General features: G+C 47.1%; 1 protein-coding gene across 1 annotated transcript in view; it reads right to left on the bottom strand.

Moving 5' to 3' along the window:
- The window catches only part of C12H12orf75 (chromosome 12 C12orf75 homolog), a 252,245-nt gene that overhangs the window by 86,696 nt on the left and 139,553 nt on the right, over positions 1-25,996 (bottom strand). The window lies entirely within an intron of this gene.

The following is a 25,996-nucleotide window of genomic DNA, read 5'->3' as shown; positions in this document are numbered from 1 at the left end:
GATAATATGCCAATTACTAGTAAAGGTATACTTTAGATGCTGTAGTTGTCAAGTTTACCTATATAACAGTTTGGATAAGGTGACCATTACCTGCACGCCCCTCTTCCTCGTCCCAGTACTTAGCTTAGAGTACATTCCGTGCTCACAGGAACCCAAGCTGACCTCCTCTGGCCCCTCCCCTCCCAAGTGGTATCACCTCCTACTTCCCCAAGTGTATAGTCCTATGGATGCCCACTGAAACCCGGACCAAGGTCTCCTCCCTAAGGTCTCCTCCCAGGAAGCCAAGAGAGGGCAGATGGTCCACGATTCCAATACTAGGGTCGGTATCTTGTGGGAGAATCACCTGGGTGGAGGGTCCTTGGGAATTGGGGAGAGTGTACCCATGGGTGAGACATGGTATCCCCCCTTTCATGATGAGGTTCCACCCCATTTACCCTCAGCCTTCATGGGCCATTGCCAACCCCATTCCATACTTCCTATTCATTTTGGCCAAGTACTGCAACGAGGAAGAAGGGACTAGGAGGAGTGTACACTTCCAAACACCACTCTAGTACTAGGATGGGAAAGAGGGGTATAGAGGAATCACACATTACAGGTATAAGTAAGGCACTGTATCAACAGTGAGACAGACACAAGTGACCACAGTTCAAGTGTGTTAATTGAACTTCACCAATGGTGTGACACGCCCATCTAATCCTCAATCTACAGATGGGGGCAAACTACGACCATCAAATAATAATAATGCAGTCCTAGTGGAGTGGAGTCAAAATAAAAGGGCCTATACTAAAAAAAAAAAACAATTGCCAATCCTTACCGCTAAATACAAATAGTGTGGAGTGGTGTTCATGAAAAAGAAAGAAGTGTCACAAAATATTTCAAGATGTTCAGGACCGTTGACCTCCATTCGCCAAATTTTCAGCACGGGACAAGGCGGTTCACTCTAGCGTAGCACACTCTGGCTTCTTCGGCACGAGGACACGGTTCAATTTACCAGCATCAGGGCCTTCTTTGCCCAAGTCTCTTTACTTAACAAAGTCTCTTGATTCAGAGGGCCTGATGTACAAAACAAAGTTCTTTTCCTCTCATAAGTACTCAATTCAGGTGATTCACTCTTCACCCCGGATCCCCCTCTTCCAGGCTCAGATCCCTTGTTACAATGTTCAAAGAATATTCTTTCTTGGGTGACTCCAGATACCCCTAAACCGGGGCTCAGGTCATTCCTCTTACACAATTAGTCTCCTTCAGCCGGGCTCGGACCAATTTCAGTTTGCATTAAACTATTGAAGACTTTCGAATGTGCACAGGGCTTAGCTTGACCCGTTGCAGGACCACTTCGATCACAAAATTCCTTTTTCACATTTCCCGACCAGTTGGATACCTAACGAAGACCTTCGAGTGAGCACCCACATGGCGCCGGACCAGTCGGTCTATGGTATCTTTTGTGGCCTCAAATGTTCAGTCACTCCTCTGGTTTTCAATTATATCAGTTTTATTTTGGGTGCCGAGCCTTTCGATAAGGTGATCCCTAATTACCGGACCACTCCGCTATACCAATCACAATGTTTCAAGCTTCTCTAGCAGCTTTTCATCGCATGCACAGCCTCTGCATTTCTCAATCTGGTTGCAATATATTTTCTCGCGGCTTCACAAAACCTAGCAAGACTTTCAAACACTATTGTTTGTTTCACTCGTTAACGCAAACCAGTTTTTAAGTTCACTCACCGGTAGCGCTCGATACAGTTTATCAAGGAGTTCCTTTGAAGTCAAGGCTATTGGCGTGGTATGGCTCGCCTCCTTCCAACTCCGTCATTTCAACAGAAAGAGGTGCTGCCTTAACCTTGTGCATTAGCAAGGAGGTTTCCCTTTCAAAGTCTGCAGCGACCTACGCTATGCAGCTGGCAGGACCACAGCCTTTCCCTCGCCTTTCGGTCCCTCCTGCTCCATTTCCTGTATCTCTTCATTTCCACGGGATCAGTTCTCCTGCCACTCTGCATATGGTTCTGTTTGCCTTTCTCGCCTGGCTTGCCTTGCTCTTTGTGTGCTTCCGTGCTCCGCCATTTCTCCTTATGGGGAAGAGAAATGGAGGCGAGATGTGTGTTGTCAAGGTGTAGTGCCTGATCTCATTAGCGGGACAGGCTTGCAGGAAAAAGCCAGAGGCATTTCTTTTAGCTTTGTCTCAGGGTTTTGTATCTGGGTCATGGTATAAAAAGGGGTGATTGTGGGAACTTGTTCTGACTTGAGTGTCGTGTAGACCGATGAGACCTCTGTCCCCAAGTGACGCACAGGGGAACTAATAGAAACCCGCTGTGCGACCTTTGAGGCCACAGGTGAGAGATGTCTTCCCGGATCCACCGGACCTCTGGAACACCGATGCTGCTGTCAAGAGGGAACGAGGTTAAGTACCAGGCAATCACAACACAATCAGGTAAACAAAAGGATCTAAAGTGTCTTACCTATCTGGTGTTAGGGAAACCCAGGTAACCTAGTAGAGAGGTTCGAGACTCAGATGATGCGGCGGTCCCTGGAATGGTAGAACCGCAGGTTAGCGTGGATGTAGGATTAGCCACTTGTAGGAGAGAGGGCTTGACTTGAATCCCAAGAAGGGAAATGGAGTAGAAGTTCAGCAAGGTACCAAGGGATGATCCAAAGACAAGTCGAGGTGAAGTCCAAAATCCGGCAACAGGTAAACAGTTCCAAGCAAAGGTACAAAGGGGTATCCGAGGGAGTCCGAGGTAGAGTTCCGTGATCAAGGTAACAAGGAGCAAGTAGTAACGCCAAACAGGGTCTGAAGCCAGGTAAGAAGCAATGAGCGTTCTGTCTCTCAGACCTTTATACTGTGTGTCCCTGGGTCATGTGACATCTCTGGGTCATGTGACGTCCACCAGGATCACGTGAGGAACGCCACACTGTATCACGTGACCGACGTGAAGACGTAACGCCGCCCCTTCTGCTATATGTTCTCCAAGGCAATTGCCAATGCAGAAAGGGTTGTAATCGAGCCCGTACACCAAAGCTGGTACGGTGTTTTCGGTCCTTTGGGTTCACCGAATCACTTGAGCCTCGAAGCTTGGGAGGAGATGTTGAGGGAATGTGAGCAGTGTTCTGATGTGGAGTGGCCTGGTGTGCAGAGGATAGCCTAACATAGCCCCCCCCCCCCCCAACGGCCCACGACCCCGTGGGCAGGACGGATGATCCTTATGGAAGCGGGCCACTAACCGAGGGGCGTTCAGATCTGAGGCGGAAACCCATGAACGCTCCTCTGGGCCGTAACCCTTCCAATCTACCAGATATTGGAGCCTACCCCTAAACCATCTGGACCCCAAAATGGCCGACACCTCAAAAACATCAGGAGAGGTCAAGGACACCGGCGCAACAGGGGTTTGAAGACGGACAGAATCAGGACAAGGTTTGAGGAGGGAGACATGAAACACAGGATGGATACGCCAAGAACTGGGAAGCACTAGACGAAAAGCCACCGGATTCACAACCTGAGAGATCACATACGGGCCGACAAAGCGAGGTAGCAACTTCCGGCAACACACTAGGCGAAGATGACGTGAAGACAACCAGACCCTAGAACCCACCACCAGAGGGGGAGCAGCTCGAAGTTTGCCATCCACACGGGCCTTCATAGAAGCATTTGCTTCAGTGAGATGAACCACAGTACTAGCATGTACAGCAGATAGATCCCTAAGACATGTCGTGGCCGCAGGATTCGAAGAACTAGAAGCATCAGGGACCGGCAAGACCTTGGGATGTTGGCCGTAGAGGGCGTAAAAAGGAGAATAGCCAGTAGCTGAATGAGCCGCATTATTGTACGCGAACTCCGCAAGCCGTAAAACGGCCAACCAGGAGGTCTGATGTTGCAATATAAGGCAGCGAAGGTACTGTTCCATGGATTGATTCGTCCTTTCGGTCTGCCCATCGGTCTCAGGATGATAGGCCGAAGAATACCTGGTATCAATGCCCAATAATTTTGTCAACGATCTCCATAACCGAGAGGTGAACTGTGATCCTCGATTGGATATAATGACCGAAGGGAGGCCGAATAACATGAACACATGTTCAAAAAACAAGTCCGCCAAGACAGGGGCCGAAGGAATGCCTTTACAAGGAACAAAACGAGCCATTTTTGTGAACGTGTCCACCACTACCCAGATGGAATCAAAGCCTTTCAACTTGGGGAGATCGGTAACGAAATCCATAGTCAACGTATGCCAGGGCCTGGGAGGTACCGGAAGCGGAAGTAACAACCCAACCGGTCGACCCCTTCGATGTTTAGCCTGAGCACATACTGCGCACGAATTGACATAACATTCTACATCGCGCTTCATAGAAGGCCACCAACACCAACGCTTGAGAAGATCTAAAGTGCGCTCTTGACCGGGATGGGCATTAAAGGGAGCATCATGAGACCACTCAAGGGCCAGATTACGAGTGTCAGGTGTGGGAAGGAACAGGCGTTCATGTACGAAAGGTAATCCATCAGAATACACTGGATCCCATTCTCGCAACTGATCGGAATGATTGCTAGTCCAGGATCGGACCGAGTCTAATAGTGACAATGAGGGTGTACAGAGACAAATCACATGACTCTTTCCGAGAACAGTGTCAGGGAAGGTAGGCAACTGGACCCCCCCGGGGAACGTGACAAGGCATCTGCTTTCCCATGTGAAGTGCCAGGACGATGCATAATATGAAAATCAAAAGAGGAAAAGAAAAGATGCCATCGGACCTGTCTGCTATTAATGCACTTCAGTGAAGCCAGATCCTGTAAATTCCGATGATCTGAGTATACTGTGATGGAGTGTTTAGCCCCCAGAAGATGATGACGCCAAACACGGAAGGGTTCCATGACAGCCAAGAGTTCCTTCTCCGTAACGGTGTAATGAGACTCAGTACTGGAAAACCTACGGGAATGGTATGCCACTGGGTGTAACTTGCCTGTTGTAGGACACGTTTGAGACAGTACCGCACCGAGGGCAAAGGAAGAGGCATCCGCCTCAACTATGAACGGAAGATCAGGATTGGGGTGCTGGAGTACCGGTGCGGTAGTAAAGGCGGTTTTCAAAGGCTCAAAAGCCTCCTGATGTTCTCTCTGCCAACGATAGGGTACCTGAGGACTGGTCAGAGCCGTGAGCGGGGCAACAATTGTGGAAAAGGAAGAAATGAAACGTCTATAAAAGTTGGCGAATCCCAAAAAGGCCTGCAAGGACTTGAGTGTTTGAGGTACTGGCCAATCTAATACTGCTTTGACCTTAGATTCGTTCATGGATAACGCCCCAGGGGTGATGTGGAAACCCAGAAACTCAACAGAAGTTTTATGGAACTGACATTTCTCAGGTTTGGTGAATAAGGAATGTTCTCTCAAACGGGATAGTACTTCTCGGACATGCTTTACATGGTCATCAAGATCACGAGAAAAGATTAAGATGTCGTCCAAGTACACAACCATGTATACATCCAGAATATCCCTGAATATGTCATTCATGAATCGTTGGAATGTGGCCGGGGCATTACATAGGCCAAAGGGCATGACTAGATATTCGTACAAGCCGTAACGAGTACAGAAAGCAGTTTTCCACTCATCTGCCTCGCGAACGCGTACTAAATTGTATGCGCCGCGTAGGTCAAGCTTGGTGAAAATAGAAGCATGTGTTAAGTGATCTAGAAGTGGGGTGATTAACGGGATTGGATATCTATCCTTTTTTGTGATAGCGTTAAGACGCCGATAATCCACACAAGGACGTAAATCCCCCTCCTTCTTGGGTACAAAGAAAATAGGGCTTGCCGCTGGTGAAGTGGAGGGGCTGATATTTCCTAAACGAAGGGCGTTCTGTACATACTCTTTCAACGCTTGTTCCTCCGAAGGGGACAAAGAATAGATCCTTCCCGAAGGAATAGTGGAATCAGGGAGTAATTCGATTGGGCAGTCATATGGTCTATGTGGAGGAAGTACCTCGGAAGAGCCACGATCGAAAACTGATTCGAATGCTTTGTACTCAGGCGGAATCCCAGACACCAACCCCCCAACAGTATGTGAATGCACAATCTCTGGTTCGTCAACAGTCAGTGTGAGTTGAGCTAAGGCTCCCAAGGCCCAAGAAGGTGTGTCAGGGGCTTGATGGACCGGGAGACAATAATTCTGACAGACCTCGGACTCGAAGAGCACAGTGCCTGACTGCCAATTGATCGGTGGATTGTGTTCACGTGACCATGGAATCCCTAAAATGATACCGAATTGAGGTGTGGTAATCAAATCAAAACTTAAGGTCTCTGTGTGAATTTCTTGTATGTTCAACAAGAGAGGTGCAGTTTGGTGTCTAACAGGACCAGAAACTAACGCAGAGCCGTCTACGGCTTGGACATGTTCCGGTCGTGTTTTTACCACTAGAGGTAGGTTGAGGGAATGGGCCAAATCAATATCTATGTAATTACCAGTAGCACCTGAATCAATGATGATATTGACTGCATGAAGAAGGCCTGTAGAGGGACATAGAATAGCCTTTACAGAGATGGGTTGAACACGAGCAAAGGCAAGAGGGGTACCCGGAGATGATGACGGGACACTCGACCTGTTCTCCGGATCCAAGGTCGAGCCGTCCGAAAAACCTGGCTCTTCTTGGGACGTCGAGGACACTCTTTCACAAAATGTCCAGTGGTGCCACAATAAAAGCATGCATTATCCACCCTTCTACGTTCCCTCTCAGATGTTGTAATAGGACTACGTAAACCTCCCACTTGCATAGGTTCTTCTGTACTGGAAGCAGAGTACTAGCAAGAGTAGGATGGGAAGAGACCCCCAATTCGGCTCTACGCTCTGATCGTCGTGCATCTACCTGCAGGACGAGATCAACCAATTCCTGATACTGAGTAGGCATAGAAGGGATCACTGCTAAAGCATCTTTCATGATGTTACTCAACCCCCTATAAAAGACCACCGCCTGCTTGTTTTCTGGCCAAGATGTTTCAGCAACTAGTTGATTGAACCGGGTGATGTAGTCTATTAAAGTCCTTCTACCCTGAGTCAATTCTAACAACTCCAAATCCCTAGACTGTGCCTTGTGTCGGGTATCGAATACTCGAGACATTTCTAGAACCAACAGATCAAAGTCCTAAAGGACTGGGCTATTATTCTCCAGCAGGGGATTAGCCCAAGCGGCAGCTGTCCCGGCTAAATGGGAAAGGGCGAAGGCGGCTTTAGCAGTGGAAGTAGGAAAGGACAAAGGTCTGCATAAGAAATGTAACTTGCACTGATTAACAAAGGTTCTGAACTTCTTGGGGTCACCTTGATAGCGTTCAGGAGCAGCCAGGGGGGAAGGGGTTGGGAGGATCACCGGAGTTGGGACTGTAGAAGTAGCCAAGGGAGGGGGTGTAGTGGAGGAGCTAGCATCTCCAAACTCAGGGTCTGCAGGAAGGGAATGCTGAACACTCTGTATGGAATCTAACCTTTGGTGGATCACCGTGTTCACGGCGGCCATATCTGCCCTTAATACTGTAATTGCCTGGACTAAGGCAGCTATGGGTTCTTCCGTGGATCCCTGCATCGTCAAACACGACTAAACGGCTTCTCAGTCTGTTCTGACTTGAGTGTAGTGTAGACCGATGAGACCTCTGTCCCCAAGTGACGCACAGGGGAACTAATAGAAACCCGCTGTGCGACCTTTGAGGCCACAGGTGAGAAATGTCTTCCTGGATCCACGGAACCTCTGGAACACTGATGCTGCTGTCAAGAGGGAACGAGGTTAAGTACCAGGCAATCACAATACAATCAGGTAAACAAAAGGATCTAAAGTGTCTTACCTATCTGGTGTTAGGGAAATCCAGGTAATCTAGTAGAGAGGTTCGAGACTCAGATGATGCGGCGGTCCCTGGAATGGTAGAACCGCAGGTTAGCGTGGATGTAGGATTAGCCACCGTAGGAGAGAGGGCTTGACTTGAATCCCAAGAAGGGAAATGGCGTAGGAGTTCAGCAAGGTACCAAGGGATGATCCAAAGACAAGTCGAGGTGAAGTCCAAAATCCGGCAACAGGTAAACAGTTCCAAGCAAAGGTACAAAGGGGTATCCGAGGGAGTCCGAGGTAGAGTTCCGTGATCAAGGTAACAAGGAGCAAGTAGTAACGCCAAACAGGGTCTGAAGCCAGCTGAGAAGCAATGAGCGTTCTGTCTCTCAGACCTTTATACTGTGTGTCCCTGGGTCATGTGACATCTCTGGGTCATGTGACGTCCACCAGGATCACGTGAGGAACGCCACACTATCACGTGACCGACGTGAAGACGAAACGCCGCCCCTTCTGCTATATGTTCTCCAAGGCAATTACCAATGCAGAAAGGGTTGTAATCGAGCCCGTACACCAAAGCTGGTACGGTGTTTTCGGTCCTTTGGGTTCACCGAATCACTTGAGCCTCGAAGCTTGGGAGGAGATGTTGGGGGAATGTGAGCAGTGTTCTGATGTGGAGTGGCCTGGTGTGCAGAGGATCGCCTAACAGAACTGTAGTGTTTTATAAAAGCAGAGTGGAAGTTGGGAAAATAATAGTCAGAGGGACAGGGAGAGGAATGACGGGGATGGTGGGATGGTAGGTGTTATAGTATTCCTGAGTAGGCAGAAAAGTAGTTGCATCAGAGAGACTAGAGAAGGTATATTGCGAAATAGAGGGGTTTCATGTTTTTCTCCCTTGCCTTGATCCTCCTCCCTTCCTTCCAGTGGATGTTAATTTCAACGGGCAGAGGTCGGATAGATTATTGTCAAGAGGTCTGGTTCTAGATTTCAAAGAAGGACATGGTTGGGATGATGATGAAGTAGAACGACAGCATCCTACACAAGCTGAGGGACGTCAGGCAACAACATTATAATAGAGAGGGGGGTGGGGGGGGACACCCAGTCTCGCCTCCTCTTTTGGAATTCTTCTCCAAGCTTTCCACTCCTATCGGCAGAAAGGGGGAAAAGACCCTTGGGTTTTTCACACAGGTCAGGCATGTCCTATTGATTGGTGTAAACAGGGGCAGGCAAGAAAGCCAAATGACTTACACCTGCGGACAATTAACAGAGCCCATGTGTATAAAAGCAGGGAGCCACGACAGGGAGAAAGAGGGAAAAGAGGGAAAAGAGGGAAAAGAGGGAAAAGAGGGAAAAGAAGAGAAAAGAAGAGAAAGAAAGGGGGAGGAGAGGAAGGAGAGAGAGAGATTTAAACTAAATCTGTTTTTAATGGGGACCCAGTGCAACTGTTTCAAGAGTGGAGCAATGTGTGTTCGTGCTGGAGGGGTGGGGGGGGAGGCGTAAAATCGCTCTAGCTGCCGCATTCTGGAACTTTTGAATGCAGTTTACAAATAGCGAGGTTGGCCATAGTACAGTAATCAACTGTACTAAGGACCAAATTCCGCAACCACAGGGGAATGGAAATGGCAAGGTATGAAGGGGAGAACCTTCCGCAGGGTGCGTCATTTAAAGTGCCTGATTTACAGACAGCGTCAACCTTCTCTGCCATAGAAAGAGGATGAAAATCTTACCCCCAGATTTCTCACTGAGGAAGACGGAATAGGGAAAGGTCCAAGAGAAAGAGGCCAGAAATCGGGAGTCCAGAAGGAGAGAGCGTAAGTCGTGCCAACCACCAAGACCTCGGTCGTACTGCCATTTAATTTAAGTTTTTTGCCATCCAGGCACCTAAATCCTCCAGACAACTAAGCCGAACCGCAGTTTCAGGATGAGATCTGTGTATCGTCCGCATAGGAGTAAAAGTGGAAACCATGTGACATGATGAGAAGTAGAAGAGGACGTATATAGACGTTAAACTCCGCAGGACAGAAAGACAGAATTAGAACAAAAAGGAGGCAGAAATACTGACTGGGACCGATCCGCCAAAAAGGCGTTGAACCAGTTTAACACCTGTCCCCCTAGGCCAGCATCCGACAACCATGAGATTAGAGTGGAGTGATCTTCTCTATCGAACGCTGCCGAGGGAACCAACAGGAGAAGAGCTCTGAACCCGCCCTGATCGACTAGACGGATCAGATCATCGAGCACAGAGTTAAGGACCGATTCAGTGCCTCTCCCTAGTCGAAAGCCGGATTGAAAAAATATCCAAAAAGCCAGACGTCTCCAGAAAGGAAAAGAGGAGAGGGGAAGCTAGACTCTCCAGAACCTTCATCAGGGATGGGAGAAGAGAAATAGGTTGAAAATTGGAAAGCATAGCCGGATCCACAGAGGGCTTCTTCAGGAGGGGGAGCACACAAGCATGCTTCAAAGGATTAGGAATAAACCCCTCTTGAAATGATAAATTCACCGCCGATGTAATGAGAGATCAGGTCTCCAGAGATGTCTTAAAGTGCGGACAGTGGAATGGCATCGGCAGGAGAAGCCGATTTGAGGCCATGGATGGCTTCAGAAATATCTTGTTCAGAAAAGACAGGAAAAGATCGCCATGAAGCATTAGGGGTTGGCAATTCAAGAACGATCTCATCACTTGCCATCCCTATAGCAATATCACTGATATCCATACGAATGGATTCAATTTTAGAAAAGAAGAAGGAAGAGACAGTCACAAAGCTTGTGAAGGTACAATAGAGCCCCCAGCCTTAGATGGATGAGAAAGAGTGAACTAGCTCAAATGACGCTTTAGGTCTATTAACCGCGTGTTCGATCTCGTCACTAAAGAAGGACTTTTTTGCAGCTAATTGCTTTTTTATAAACTGTTAGGACTAACCGGAAGGCAGCTCTAGTAACGGTCGCGTAACACATCCACTGGCAAGGTATGGCCATCAAATAATAGTAACGCAGCCCTAGTCAAGTGTTTCTAACAAAAGGGCATATACAAATAAACCTACTGCCAATCCTTACTTCTAAATACATATAGGGTGGGAAACAATGTTATGCAAAAGAAGTGTGTTCAAGAAATGATATGTCAGCATATTCAAGCCATTGGCTTCCCCTTCCCCATGTTTTCCGCACGGGACAAGGTGGCACACTCGAGTTTAGCACACTCTCTGGCTTCTCTAGCGCGAGGATGCCATTCAAAAACTGAAAGTCAGGGCCTTTTGTGCCAAAGTCTCTTTGCCATTCAAAGTCTCTTATTTCAGAGGGCCTGATGCAACACGACAAACATTAAAGTTCTTTTCTTCTTTAGGATTTCACATATAGAACTTCACAGGTGATGTTCTGTACACCCTGGGTGCCCCACAGCCGGGCTCAGACCAAATTAATCAACATTTCCAGACTTTCCTTATTCATCAAAATCGAAGACTTGACTGTGCGTGGGATTTTGCTTGACCAGTCGCTGGACCACTTTGATTCACAATTACTTGTTCTTTTCTTGATATAACCTCTTTCTCATTTGTACTTTTGCCACTTCTGCTTTGCTAAGACTCAAATGTAAGTACTGGGACGAGGAAGAGGGACGTGGAGGTAATGCTTGGATTACTCTTTGGTAATCTTAACTCCTAATCCTACTCTTCCTCGTCCCAGTACAGACTTGCCTTCCCTCCCGCCCGTGGGCGAAAGGTGCCCATGACCTGGCTTTGGATGTACTGCCATGTGCTGGGTAAAGGGCTCATTAGAAGACCCGACGAAAATGGCTAGCAACCCTGTCCCCCTCTACAAGGCAGCCATGCTCCCTAGAGTCGCAGTCACACCCTCGCTGCAACCACTCCGGCATCCTGGATTTAAAACACACAGGCCAGCAGAGATCAGCCAATAGGAGAAGAGGGTTAGGAAGAGGTAGTGGATAGGATGAGGAAAGCTGGGAACACTGGAAAGAGGTCTAGGGAAGAAAGGCGGATTTCTGGGAACAAGCTAGCAGAGTTTCCTGGCACATAAAGACTAGCACATACTTAACATGTGTAGCATGCTGCTTGTATTGGTGCACAGATGCAAGCAGTGGAATGTAGCCTGGTGACTGGAACCTGCACTACATCAAAGTTCTAGTGGAGACAGTTAGAGCACACAGGATGGGAGAGAGATGGATAAAGATGTTTCTACTTTGTACCACCTAAACAAACATTCATCACCCTCACAATTACTAACCACTTTCTGAACCCTCTCAGCGTACATCTACATTCGCGTAACTAACATTCCCCAACCATCATAAATATCACAAACCGACCATATATCCAGAACTGCCACCACTGGATCTCATAACTGCCACTTACGAGCACAAACCACATACTAACCACATTCCATCACCTTAATGGCTCATACAGCACGGCTTACACTCCTTCCACTCCGCCTGCCACACGGAGTCTCGGGTCTGCCACACCTGCAGCACTAACGCAACCAACCAAATACACAAACTAACATTCTTTAACCTTAGCAATACACCACATACCATACAACACCACCTCTCATTCTCACACAAAGAACCTGCCCCAAGAAACATGAAAAAGTAGGAAAATAAAGAAAAGATACAAACTAAACAAAGATCACATATAAACAGCGTAACTGAATAGGCACAGTACGTGAAAGGAACACTAGAATAGGAAGTTGGCCATACAACCCATCAAGTGTACCGATCTTGCAGACACAAATACACCCGGAAAACATTTGCGCAAAAATCCATACAATTTCATTTCACTTTCAAAAGTGTGAATCCTTTTCATTTTATCACCAGACACACCACATGCTCTGGATACAAACTCCTCATACTCTTCAAAGAGCTTATCATTAGGGCCTATTACACCCAAATCCACTCATACCAGAGGCGCGACCTCCTTTACTACAACTGCATATGCCATTCACCAAAATGGACTGTGGAGACTCATACACTCCATATAATCAGAGACCTGCACTTCACCTAGCTTAATGTCCTACCTATTTCATGCATTTAAAACTTTTTGTTTTTAAATTCTAACATTTGCCAACCGGACTTAAGAACACACAGGATGGGAGAGAGATGGATAAAGATGTTTCTACTTTGTGCTCCCACGCTCTTTCCATAACTTCCCTGTAACTCGATAAAGCTAACTTCTTTTATATATATATATCTGCCTCCAGCCTGGTCCCTACATACATTAAGAACCCCTAAATGCTACAACATGCTTGTAGACACTTTCGGAAATTACAATATAGGCAGAATAAGGAAAATGTAAGCAATTTGTAATGCCGTTTGTATAGTGTCTTTTCGCATTGGTATAGCCTCAAAGCACTGTAGGTGAATGGCCTTGCGGAACCGAAGTCCAAGGTATGGGAAATTCGTCTAGGGAGTTTAGAATGCAAGAAAACAGCAATCTGCTCCATGTTGCCACAATTAACTCGTGCTCTGCTGTCTAGCTCTCCTCTGATATCTGCAACCTCCTTGAACTCCTTGATCTCAATGTCCTAGCCCTACCTCTCAGAATGGGCTGGCCTGGCCTCTTCTCTCCTTTCCTCCTCCTCCCTCCCAACTCCTCCTGCTGGGAGATCTTAACATCCATCTCGACTCTCCTGACTCTTCTGGTCCATTCCAGAACCTATGCGACTCTCTTTCTCTCTCCATTCTACCTTCTGGCCCGACGCACAACGCAGGCCACACCTTGGATGCTCTTATCTCTACAGACCTCCCTCTCTCGATCCCTCTCACTACCTCACTCTCCTGGACTGATCACTCTCTTCTCTCCCCTCACTTGAAGCTCTCTTCTCCTCTAGCACTGGCACACCCTTCATTGCCTCCTGGCTTCAAGGTCATCCGGCCCATGAAAAGAGTGACAGTGGCTGCCTTTGCCTCCACCTACTCTCTTCCATCCACTCCGGTGGCTGACTCCCACCCTGACACAGCCCTCGCTAACTTTCACTGTTCCATCTCCAACACTGTTGACATTCTTGCCCCTGTCATGAGGCCCGTCTGAAGCCTTCCAAAAAGTGCAACTCTTGGTAGGACTCCGAGCTGGCTGCCCTTGAACGAATGTGCAAAGCAGTGGAATGGAAATGGGGATCTTCAGGTGCACCCTCTGACAAACTGGCCTGCCGCCTTCTTCAAAGGCAATATATAGACTGCATCCGCCCCAAGAAAAGTCTATATTCAAGCCCGCATCTCAACGTCCTCTAACAACACGGCTGAACTCTTCAAAGTCTGCACAGAACTGGCCAATCCTACTGCAGCCTCTTCCTCCAGTGCACCCACCCAGACCCTTTCCTCGGCCCTGGCTACACATTTCACTGCCAAAACACAGAACATCTGGTCCTCTCTACCCCCCCCTGCACCTTCGCATGCACCTAAATCTCATGGCAACCCAAGTTTGGTCCATGAACGACTCTTACAAACAGGTTGACCCATGCCCTCCTAAAACCATCAAGGACAACATTGATTCTCTTGCTCCAGCCTTGGCTGACCTCTGCAACCTCTCATTCACCACTGAAGTTTTCTCCACTGCTCTCTGGCACTCTTGTGCACCCTCTGCTAAAAATTACCTCTGCTGATCTCTCTATCCCGGCAAACTATCGCCTGATCTCCATCACTCCTTTCTTTGGCAAACCTCTGGAGAAATTAACTATCGCTCAGCTTACCCTCCACACTGAATCTGTTTGGGTTCTCCATAACCATCAGTCTAGCTTTAGAGCATCCAGAGGCACAGAAACTGCTCTCCTGAACACCTGTGAAGACCTGCTCTCAAATCTTGACTCTAACTCTCCTTCTGTCCTCATTCATCTCGATCTCTCCTCTGCCTTCGACATGGTAAACCACAACATCCTGATCTCCAGTCTCTGTGATACCCTGGGCATCTCAGATCTGACCATCTTTCCCAAGTGTAACTTGGGTCCTTTCTCTCCTATCACTTTCTCTACTTGTGGTGTCCCCCAGGGATCTAGCCTATTCCCCTTGGTCTTCAATGTCTATATGGCCCTTCTGGCCCACAGGATCTCTACCTTCACCTCTAACTTTGTGTTATGCGGATGACACGCAGCTCTCCTTCAGGCTAACCTCGGCCTCTTCCTCCTCCTCGCTCATTCCTGACTGTCTGTCCAGAATTTAGTCTTGGTGTGCTGCTAATGATCTCTGACTTAATGTCAGTAAGACAGAGGTCATCCTCATTGGGACCCCTGCTCCCGGTTTCCCACTTTCTCGCTGGCCGGCTTCCCTTGGCCCTGTGCCCCACCTGTTAGTGAGGCTAAAAATCTGGTGGTCATTTTCCACTCCACTCTCTGCTTCTCTTCTCACATCTCGGACATCTCCAAAAGTCCCACCAACAGCGGCACCTCCTCAGAGATAGTCTACCTTTTCTGACTTTCCCCCAAAGGCTCACCATCTCCAGAGCCCTGGGTTCTCTCTAGGCTAGACTACTGCAACAGCCTCTTTCTCAATCTTCCTACTTCCACTCTCTGTCCGCTACAACTCGCCCAGAACAGAACCACAAGACTTATCCTTGGCCTCAAGCCCAGGGACTGCATCTCTCTGGCGCGGAGCTGGCATGTGGATGGGTGCTGTGAGGTAGTCTGGAATTATGCAAGTACAGGAGACTCCATCTCTCCAGACCGAATCTTTGTCGTAGCGATTGCTGCATTCTTATGGTGTAGGTGTTGGCAATGCATCTTAAAGATGGTGTATGACAGCAGATTCGTGCGGGTGGGTGGGTGGCGGTGCCCTCATCTATCTTCCATAATTACCTGCGTGTCCTGGAAGGTTTCAGAATGCAGCTCAATTTAACGCAGTGGCAAAATTCAAAGCACAGCTACATTTGAACACCGTGCCTATACTCAAAACGTAGAAATGCTGAGGTTGGACTCCTCCTTCACCCAACCCCCGTCTTTTGGATCTTGTATCTCTCCATGTAACCAAAATGTCCAGGCATGGGTGCCATGCCCTGGTGAAGCTTTTGCCAGTCCCACTAATTTATTTATTTATTGTTCGCTTGTTAGGCACTTATAGAGGAAGCAAATACTGTTTCAAAGCGCCCACAGGGCATCAGGGAGGGGACAGGGGATGATGGACAAAATGATGATACATAAAAATAATAAATAAGAAAAATCAATGGGGAGGGGAAGACAAATCTAAGTTCCAATCACGGTGGCCCTAGGCCCAGTCCTGCTCCGCTGGTTTGGACTACAGTGTAATCGGAGGAATAAATGGCACTTGTCACTGTATGCGTTTAATCTCACATGCTGCATCCAACAATTTCCAAATTAACGACTTCTTTGGGAGTGTTCTACACCCCGCAACCCCCAGCACCTATGAGCACTAAACTGAGGCCCCAGAACCCACGGACGAGCTCAGAGGCAAAGACATGAGCGAGTGCAGAGGCCTCTCGGGATCAGCTTGCCACAGTCTACTGACCACATGGAGAAGGAGCCGTCGCCAATGGCCCCCAGAGGACTCGCCATTGTGTTGGTTTCGCTGCCACCATCCCACTCGCTGATGGGGAGCACAGGCGCAACCCACTCACTGACGAAGTAAAGGCAGCAGCTGCTCCGATTTATCTTCGTGTACGGCAGGGGTGCACAACAAGCCGCCCGTGGGACATTATTTAGAGCCCTCCAAGCAGAGGTGGAATTAGCACTCGGATGACAGACAAACGGCGAGCGGGCCCAGCTGTGTCCTGGTCCACCACCTTCCCGATCTCCTCACATCAGCCACAACACCACAGGGGGTAGCCAGGATGGTCTAATACGTGGGGCCTGAAGCTAATGTAGTTGGGTCCACTGCAGTGACATGAACATCTGTAAATGCCCACACAGCACTGCAGAGAGGGCATTCACAGATTTTGGGTGGGCCTTGCCCGCTCAGGCCCTACCCGTCTATGCCCCTCTGCACAACACACACGCCCTCATTCCTCCTTACCGGCCGTCAGGCACTGCAGAATTACAAAGCAAATTCTTAGTGCTCGCGCACAAGGCCCGGCTAAACATTTCAGGCCTTGCGGGGGCCCATTTCAATATGATTGGACCTCACCTGGTCTATAGTTAAGGAGGTGGACACAGTCTGTGGCACCCTTGGGTTGCTTAAATAGGAATGGCTGCAAAGGACTGCTCTTTACAGGGGAGCTAAAACACTAAACTGCCACTGAGACGTTACCAATTGCTCAGTCAGCAAGGTGCGAACGCAGATGAAACCAGAGTAAAAGGCTAAGAGGTGATAACGCTGCTGGATGCCAACATAGGAAGTGTGTAAACTGCTGCAAAGTGCACATTGAAAGTCTCGAGTGAATGTGGCAGTAGCCAGCAAACGGAAGCCTGGCGCATGCACGCAAGGCATAGTACACATTTAATTCCATGAACTAAGAAATATGCTGCTGTGTAGTAGCCAAAGTAGGGAGAGCTGCTTGGGCCACTTCCCCTACCGACAATCCCTCCCCCCTCCTCCATAGGCAAGGCTCTTGAACACATGCACAGAACAGAAACAATTGCTATATCATATACATGCAAGAAATAATAGAAACAGCAGGAACAGAAGAGACAAGAAACAAAAACTAGATCTGGGCGGCTTCTACCCTTCACATTCCATCGTCAATCACCTTAAACACGTCCATAAAGAGCCTATGAAGAGCCGCCATTAATGAAACACTGTCTCCCGACTAGGCCCGGCTACAGCAGGGAGCCCTGGGGGGCCAGGTCCCCCCCAAGGCCACTCCCTGGCCCCCCTAGAAAGGAGGCCTTGAATGTGGAGCCCAAGGGAGTGGGGATCCCACAAGGGCTGGGTGGGGCAGAGGTTTGGGGGATGGGCGGTGCCCAAGGAGGCAGGGTTTAGGGGGCGGAGTTGCAGTTGACCTACGACCAAAGGAAATGTCCAAAATAATAGTTTCAAACGGCGCTATTTCTTTCATGCTGCTTCTTTTTCAAACTAAATATCAATTCCACTTTAAACCACTTCCATGGCACTGGTGATGAGTTACTTCACTATGCGGATAAAAGTTTTGACCAGTGTTGCTGAGTAAATATTCATTAGAATGCACAGTTTGCATCCCATTTTATTAAAAAAACACTCCCCCCTTGGGTACTATTCAAACAGGGTGATTTCTGTTGCCATAAGCAACATTTTCTTTTACTTGAACACACCCAGCACAGCTCCTGCAGCTCCCCTCCGAAAGCAGTTGGGTGGCTGCATTGTGTTAATAGGGGTATTTATTTATTCATGCAATGTTTGTCGGTTACCTGCATATTTATTTATGCAATGTTTGTCGGTTACCTGCATATTTATTTATGTAATGTTTGTCGGATAAGGGTATCCAACAAACATTACATAAATAAATAAATATGTAGGTAACCGACAAACATTGCATAAATAAATAAAACCGGGTCGTGGCTGAGGACTATAACTCCCTTTTGTGAACCCTTGCACAGGGTCACCAGAGGAAGTTATAGTTTGCGCACGGGCGCTTCTTTATTTTTTTCACCCAGCGCTGACTCTGGCCGGCTCCCGAGATCCGGCTACACATCTGGTGCAGGATCTCGGATCCGGCGGGAGCCTGCCCAATCGCCGGCACTGGGCATTTCACTCTAAATGTGCAGCAGGAATCTGAGAGATTAGCATTCCAAGAGGCTGCACTGCAGGAAGCCCAGCCAGGATTTGTTTGCTTGCCCTGGAAAATGATCTATTCCTCACAGACATGAAAGCACAAAGGACCAGGGAGATGAGGGGCCATTCACACCTCATAAGTGAGGTGGCACACTTACTTACGCATACTTACTCAAGCAGACCTATAACTATTTTCTCAAACCTAAAATCACATAGTTGGTTTCTGTCATTTAAAGCATGTATATTTTGTTGTGGGTGTAAAGACCGGAGCGGGGGTCTGTACTTCCGCTCTCTATATGGTAGAGGAGAGACACAGAGACCCCTGCCAAAATTCTCTAGTATTGGTAGACGTAGTCGAGCAATCAAGGCTTAGCCTCTCAGGAGACGATGCAAGCTGGTTCTCAAGTACGGTGTAGTCCCCAAGCACCCACGAAGGAATGTCCACACACTGTATTGGTTAAAACACAGTCTTTATATAATTAATATTCAAAGTCATATACACGATCACGATAACTCACTTTGTACTCCAGAAATCAACAATGGTAAATATATACAATTCTAAAGTGGTAACACTAACGTTATCAGATCTCATTAAAGTGCATATGTTTAGAATGACACAAAGATCAAAATAAAGGGGAAACCAGCAGTAGCAAGGGGCAGGAAAGCAAGATGGTTGAGCAATTGACAGAATACTGGTAACTACCGTTAAACACAGTTCTGTGTGGAGATCCCCCCCCCCCCACCGGGGCAACCTGTAGAAGAAAGATACAAGCCCAGTCCATATATTGTTCACACTAGACTTTCCAATAGTTCTGCAACCCCAAAGTACCTTGGCGTTGTAGCGTACTGCGTCGGGGAATCGCCAGCCCTTCTTGAGTGTCCTCCCTTTCAGGCAGCAGTCACAGGTCGTCAAACGTCCGACGGAGAACAGGTCGAGCTACGACGGTGAAGTGGTTGCGTCGTTCCTAGCGGTGCTCGTTGACGGGGAAGCGTAAACGTCCTGCTAGGAAGAGGCGTGCGGGGCACCTCGGTGTTGATAGTTCTGGACCGCAAAGAGTTGAAGAACTGTGGCCCAGCAAGGGCGTCGAGTCATTGGTGTCTCTGTGGTCTTTGGGTGGCGGGAAACCCACCGGTGGATACTCCTCGGCGTGTCGACGGTCAGGCTTTCTCCAGCAGGATACAGCGGCGACGATGCGGACAAGAGCGTCCTTGGATCAATGAAGTTCTTAGGTAACGGGAGCACGGCGGCTCCAGTCGGCGACGGCGGTCGGTGACATTGATGGACAACAGTCCGGGCGCTTCTCCTTGGAGTTCCGCAGCAATCCCCGTATCTGGTCGGCAGCTTGTCGAAGGTCTGCTACCAGGGAGCTTAGGCAAAGATCAGCTGCGCACGATGGTCCCTCGTAGCTCGGGAAGAGGGCACCTTACCAGGTCCTCTCTGGGTCAGTCCTTGCAGCACAGCAGCTTTCAGATTGCGAAGGAGAGCAGCAGCATTTCTTCTCATCCAGCAAGGCTCAAGGTGAAGCTTCAGTTACTCCAGTTACTCGTCGTAGTGGACTTCAGCTTCCGAACACGATTCCTAGTAATGAGAGGTCCCCAGATATACTGTTGATCTCCCATTCATTCCGCTGGGTCACACTCAAGCATCCAATCACGACTACGGGCATTCATGCAGGCAAGCAGCCAATCAGGCACACGGGCATTCAGGCCATTCACTTCTCTCCAGACACTCACAACAAGTTATGTGTATTGGGACAAGTACCGAGCTATTCAACACTCCAAGCTGCAGTCATACCGGTTTCGGGCAGGGCTGTCTCAACCCTTGTGTCAAACACCAGATACTAGACAGCCACAACATAGAATGCATATTCGTCATATACTCCATTCACCCAGGCCCCACCCACAGGCGTACCCACAACATACGGTCATTGAGAAGGCTCCAGCCAGTCTGGTCAGCACTTCCCCACTCTACCATATACGGAACTTCCACCCAACAGCCAGTCAGGGGGAAGGGACAGAGGCAGGGCTTCCTGGGACTTCGGGAAGATCAAAGTAACAGGTGATGGAAGGCAAGAGGCCATGGGGGCCATTTTGTCTCCATCAGGAATCTACCGATTCCAATGACAGGGCCTGGGCATCCCAAAATGGAGGACACTCAGGGCACCAGTCATTTCAGCACAGAGCTGCCATCAGCCCGTACCCTGCTCTGTGGGTCACACACAGGTGTCCAAAAACATACATTCATGCTGGAGTTTGTAGGCTATCATTCAGGAGGGGGAAAATAAAGCTACACAATCAGAGTGGATCATTTTCCAAGTCAAGCAAAGTGGGAAAAGTCACGCTAAAAGCATTTATCACCACTTTTTGTTCACTGCAGTAATTTGGATGGTTTGGCAGGTGAAGTTGGAGAGCAGATCGGACTTAACAAGTTTGCCTGCTCTTAAAGGTCCCCCTGCCGAATCAGATTGGTTTTCTACCAGCATGTATTTTTATGTTGGTGCAAAACCAATGGATTTCTATGTAATCCGCCTGACTTTTTCACACTGGTAAAAGCAGGCAGATTCCAAAAGAAACCATTGTGGATGGATCCCACAATCGTTAATTGTGGGAGGTATTTACACTTTTCCAGACACATAGTGGAAAAGTGAAGATCAAAAAGGTGATATTTACCAGTGTTTTATTTATTTTACCAGTACTTGGTGGAAACAATTACAATTGCATGGCGGTGCACTTTTGCAAAAAACTGCAAACAGGAGTGTTGCAATTTAGATTTGAAAACAAAATGACTCCCTTAATTTTTTTCATGAAAACGTTTCTACAATGACGACGTTGCAAGGTTGGTTTATCATGTGACTTTTTAAAGCAATTGTGATGGACGGTGATTCGGTGTGCAAGGTGAAGGAGAAGTGGATATAATAGAAATGGGAGGAGCAGATGGGAAGGGAAGATCGGTAGATTGATGTTGCAACACTATTTTCCTAGTTTCTCTTTTGCTCTGTGCTATTTTTATAGACCGGTGCAAATTTATTTTTGCCTGGATCTGGGAAGACATTTTCTTCTGGATCACGGATCTGGGAAATCTGAATAAATACCAGCACTTTGTTTAGGGAACTCAAACACCCACACAGAATAGAAATTGATCACAAACCTGGTCCACCCAGATGAACATTCCTGGAGCCGGGTCTGCTCCCCACATTCCAGAGTAGATGGGCATGTACAGAGTCTGCAGTTTAAAGACAAGTCTACTCCTGTTTTACTAGATCTAGTGTTAGCAGCCGATTTAATCGAAAGCATATATAAAAGCTGTGATCTTTGTTGCATGGAAAACGATAGATGTTCTTAAAGGGAAAGTGCTCTCAAAAATTGCATTGTCCCATAAAATGGGCAACAATCAAAAATATATATAAAACATATTGTTAAAGAAAGTTCCTATGTAAAATTTGGAGAAAATGAGGCTCAAAGTGTTTACATGGAGGCATCCATTTTGTGATTTCAAGCAGCCTCCTCTGTGCATGTTAAACTCTGCTCTGGCAGCTATAATTAAGCAGCAGAAGCCCCCTACTGGCAGCTTTTGCTTACTGCAGCCAGAGCAGAGCTGAACATGGAGAGGAGGCTGCCTTGATTTTCACTTTACGTTTTCTGTGCTCCCAAGCCCACGGAAGCACAGAACACGTAAAATGAAAGGCTGAGCTATTATAAATACATCACCGGCTGCCGGCAGAGTGTTCATAATTGCTACAACTTTCTAGTTTCCCATGCTCGGGAAACTAGAAAAGAAAGTTGCAGCAATTATGAATACTCTGCCGGATGCCAGCAAAGTATTCATAATTTTCTGGTCTTGCCTACAACAAAAGGCGCAGCAATTATAAATATGCATTGTTCTAGTTGTGATTGCCGTGGTTCGAAAACCAAGGAAAACATAAATACAACAATGCTGTATTTATGATTGTGGTGGCTTCAGCTTTGAGTCGCCCAGCGGAGCCCGGAAGACTCAAAGCGAAAGCCGCTGCAGTCATAAATACAACACAGTTGTTTTTATAAATGCCATGGTTTTCAAAATAAATACAACATTGTATTAATATAGGCCAGTATTTTCACTGAGTCTCCCGGGCTACCCCGGCTCGGGGGAGCCTGGGAGATAAAGTGAAAGCCACCGCAATCATCAATACAACAACGTTGTGTTTATAATTAAAGTGATTAGATCGAAATTAAAAAATCTAAAGCACTTACCAGCAGACAGGATCCTGACTGCATTCTCTGCTCTCCGGCAATAATGAAGCAAAAGCCACCTACTGGTAGCTTTTGTTTATTACAGCAGGTGGCTTTTGCTTCACTGTTGCCGTGCGGGCAGAGCTTAACAGAAGCACAGGAGGCTCATCCATTTCACAAAATGGATGCCTCCTAGTGCTTGAAATGTTTGAGTTTGAGCCTCATTTGCTCGAAACTTTACATAGGAACTTGGTTTAAAAATATGTATTATATATATTTTTGATTATGGGCCATCTTTTGAGCCAACATTTTTGAGAGAACTTTCCTTTTAAGTAGAGCGGCCCTTGACCTAGGGAATCGCGCCTACTCCTTATAGGTGTGGAAGCCATTCAAGCCTTCGATTGTTCATGACCAATCCAAAACAAATAGTTTAGCCTTTATCTTAGATGGCCTCGACACAAGTTCTTCTGCTGACGAGTGGATGGCTTCCAGGAGTTTGGTCATTCTCTTCCCAAACAAATGTACGGTATGCAAGGACTCCGCTCTCATGATCATCCCCAAAGCCAAGTATAGCGAGTTCAACGGAGGACACTTGCCTCCAGAGGACCCTACTATGAAGCGAAATCAAACCCAACTTGTATCCAAGTACCACGTTAGTGATAGATTTGGCCAAACCCAGGGTTTCTTTTCAAATTATACCCTATAGAGGATCAAACAAAGTCATGTCCAAGCCATAGAGAATAGATGGCTCCACCTGGGCCAGATAGAAACGGACAGCTGGAAGAAGCGAGTACTTACACAAATTATATATTCTTATTTGCTGTGAAATCAAGGGACTGGATTTGACTCTCAAGGTATTCTTCCATTGGTTGAGTTGCATACCAGGTATCAAATGGAAAGAACTCTTTCCAACCTCTGGTCTCCAACCTACCAGAACATGATCTTTGGTGTAGACTTAGCTGTGAAAATAACTATGTTCGATTTTTCATCATTTAACAGAAGATGGTTTTCTGTTGCGTTGTAAAACGAGGGGTTTACTTTGCTCTTTGGCCTGATGCACGTTTTGTCGAAGGAAATCAGGTCATCAGCAAATGCCAACCAGTCGAGCTTTATATGTCCCAGCTTCACCGGGTAGGTAATGCCAGATGAGCATAGACAACCAATATCCAAAATGTTAGCATTGAAGAGGCCAGGGGCTAGGACACAGCCTTGCTTTAGGCCAACAAAGGTCTGAATCGGTCCGGACACCATATCCTCCCCCGTAAGCCTTACCCTAATGGAGCTCACGATGTAGAACTGTCAGTAATTAGATCCGTTTCAAGCCAGCAATGTATTGCAAATTCTTTCTGTATTGACCCCTATCAAAAGCGCTGCTCATATCCAAGGCTGCCATATAAGCACTATCAGAGCGGCTTTTTTTTATGGCTGCTTTTAAATAGGTCCTAATTGTTGCATTTAAAGCAGTGCCCATACAGAGTCTGAATCCAACTTGCTTCAACCAACTATTCAGATCCCTTATAAATATGAGATGTAAACAATTTGCTCAAAGCATCCGAAAGTTGCGATTGGCCTATAGTTACGGGGGTCATTGATCTCGCTCTTTTTAATATAGGGAGGATAGTAGACTCAGACGAGTTGCAAAGATCCAATTGAACAGCACTTGAAGCAGACCCATCCAGAGTTCGGGGTCACTCTTAATACCACCAGGAGCAAGGCCCTCTGGGACAGGGGCTCTAGATGCTGTTCCTTTTCCTATTGCACAAGCGATATCTGCGTCCCATGGACGTGCTCCCAGGCTATGGGCCCTGCTATTCTATGGTGCAGTTGGGTGGCTTTCCATAGATGGGGCCTGGGACAAGACACATGCACTCTCGCACTGCCCAGCCGATCATTCGCAAGCACCCAGAATCCAGATGTATTGCTAGAATCTCAAGGGCTGGCAGGATCGCTATTGTTATCTTCTCCCTTGTCTCCCCACCCCAATTCTTTTGTCTTGTGGTGCCGCGAAACACCATTTGTTGAAATTGGAGTCTTACAACTATCCAATAAAATGAAAATAAATAAATAATTCTACTGATTATCATTATTATTCATTTGCATCTTAAGAGTCTTGATTTTCTTTTTTATACTTTTGCTGGATGGTCTTCTTTCTGAAACTGAGAATTGCTAAGGTGAGTTGCTCGTGCAAGAAATCTCTTAATTGTTTTCTCAGATTTTTTTTGTTTAGCCTCAACAACCCGAATATATATATGGGTATGATTCGTTTGGGCCCCCGCATCTTACCCTTCTCCACCATAACCTTCCAACACCCCAGTAATATAGCACCAAATCTTTCTGCAGAGAATATGAAACTTATTGATTCCCCCTTTGATGTTCCCATAGTAATTACTTCCCACAATATTTCCAAGAAAGACCGACATGATGTTAGGTTCCACGATACCCTACCTAGAGAAAACATAGCTGCATGAGGAATACAATTATGTAATGTGGCTGGTAAGTGTAAGCTTAATTGAAGGGCTGCATGGTCACTTAACAGTAAACGGTTGTTAGGCAGAATCGTGTGCAATACCCTTTGGAAACACCACACACAATTAATACTACAAGTGACAGAACAAATTCACCTTTGGTTCCCCCCTGTACTACACAGTAAAGTGATAGCGATGGCTGAGCAGCTAGACTTATCTCAAGAGTAAAGTGTGCAATACAAGAGGTTACACAAAGGACAACAATTACTATGATTCAAGGTTTCTGAGTAAAAGAATATACATTTATTTACATCATCAGTTATAAAACAGTTCACTATTATAAAGAAGCAGAAAATCACAATCTTAATCCACTACAACACCCAATCAATTATGGACATGTTAAGCTCAAAATGAAGTGTGAGCAAAACGGCACTCAAGCAATTTAAAAGGGAGGACAGGCAAGGTTATTCAAAAGCACCATCACCAACAAGTGATAGGCAGGGCAATCTAGAAAAGGCTTACTACAATTAGGATTCAAATCAATAGGCCTGGGCCAATGTTAATGGGTCAGAGTCTTTGCAGAGGATCACACAGTTCAATGTAGTTCGCAGTTAAGTCTTTGCCAAAAGTTCAAAACGAAGTTGGTCGCAGGAAAAGTTATTCAAAAGAGAAGAGAAGGACACGCCTTCGGAGAGGTGAAAGATTTCAAACAATTTCACAGCGGTCGAACGGAACGAACGACCGCATTTGAACAGTAACTTCGATGAAGAATGCTGTAGCTGCGGCGGTAGTTCCTGGCAGTTCCTGCAGGCTCACAGTTCCTGATGTGACTGTCGGACTGACAAGAAGGACGACGACTGGAGGGTCTTGCGCTGCCCAGTGAAAAAGCCAGCAGTGGAGCAAAACGT

Source organism: Ambystoma mexicanum, chromosome 12 (genome assembly GCF_040938575.1).
Source record: "Ambystoma mexicanum isolate Mex_15411 chromosome 12, UKY_AmexF1_1, whole genome shotgun sequence".
NCBI lineage: Eukaryota > Metazoa > Chordata > Amphibia > Caudata > Ambystomatidae > Ambystoma > Ambystoma mexicanum.
This window is presented reverse-complemented; position numbering and strand designations above follow the sequence as displayed.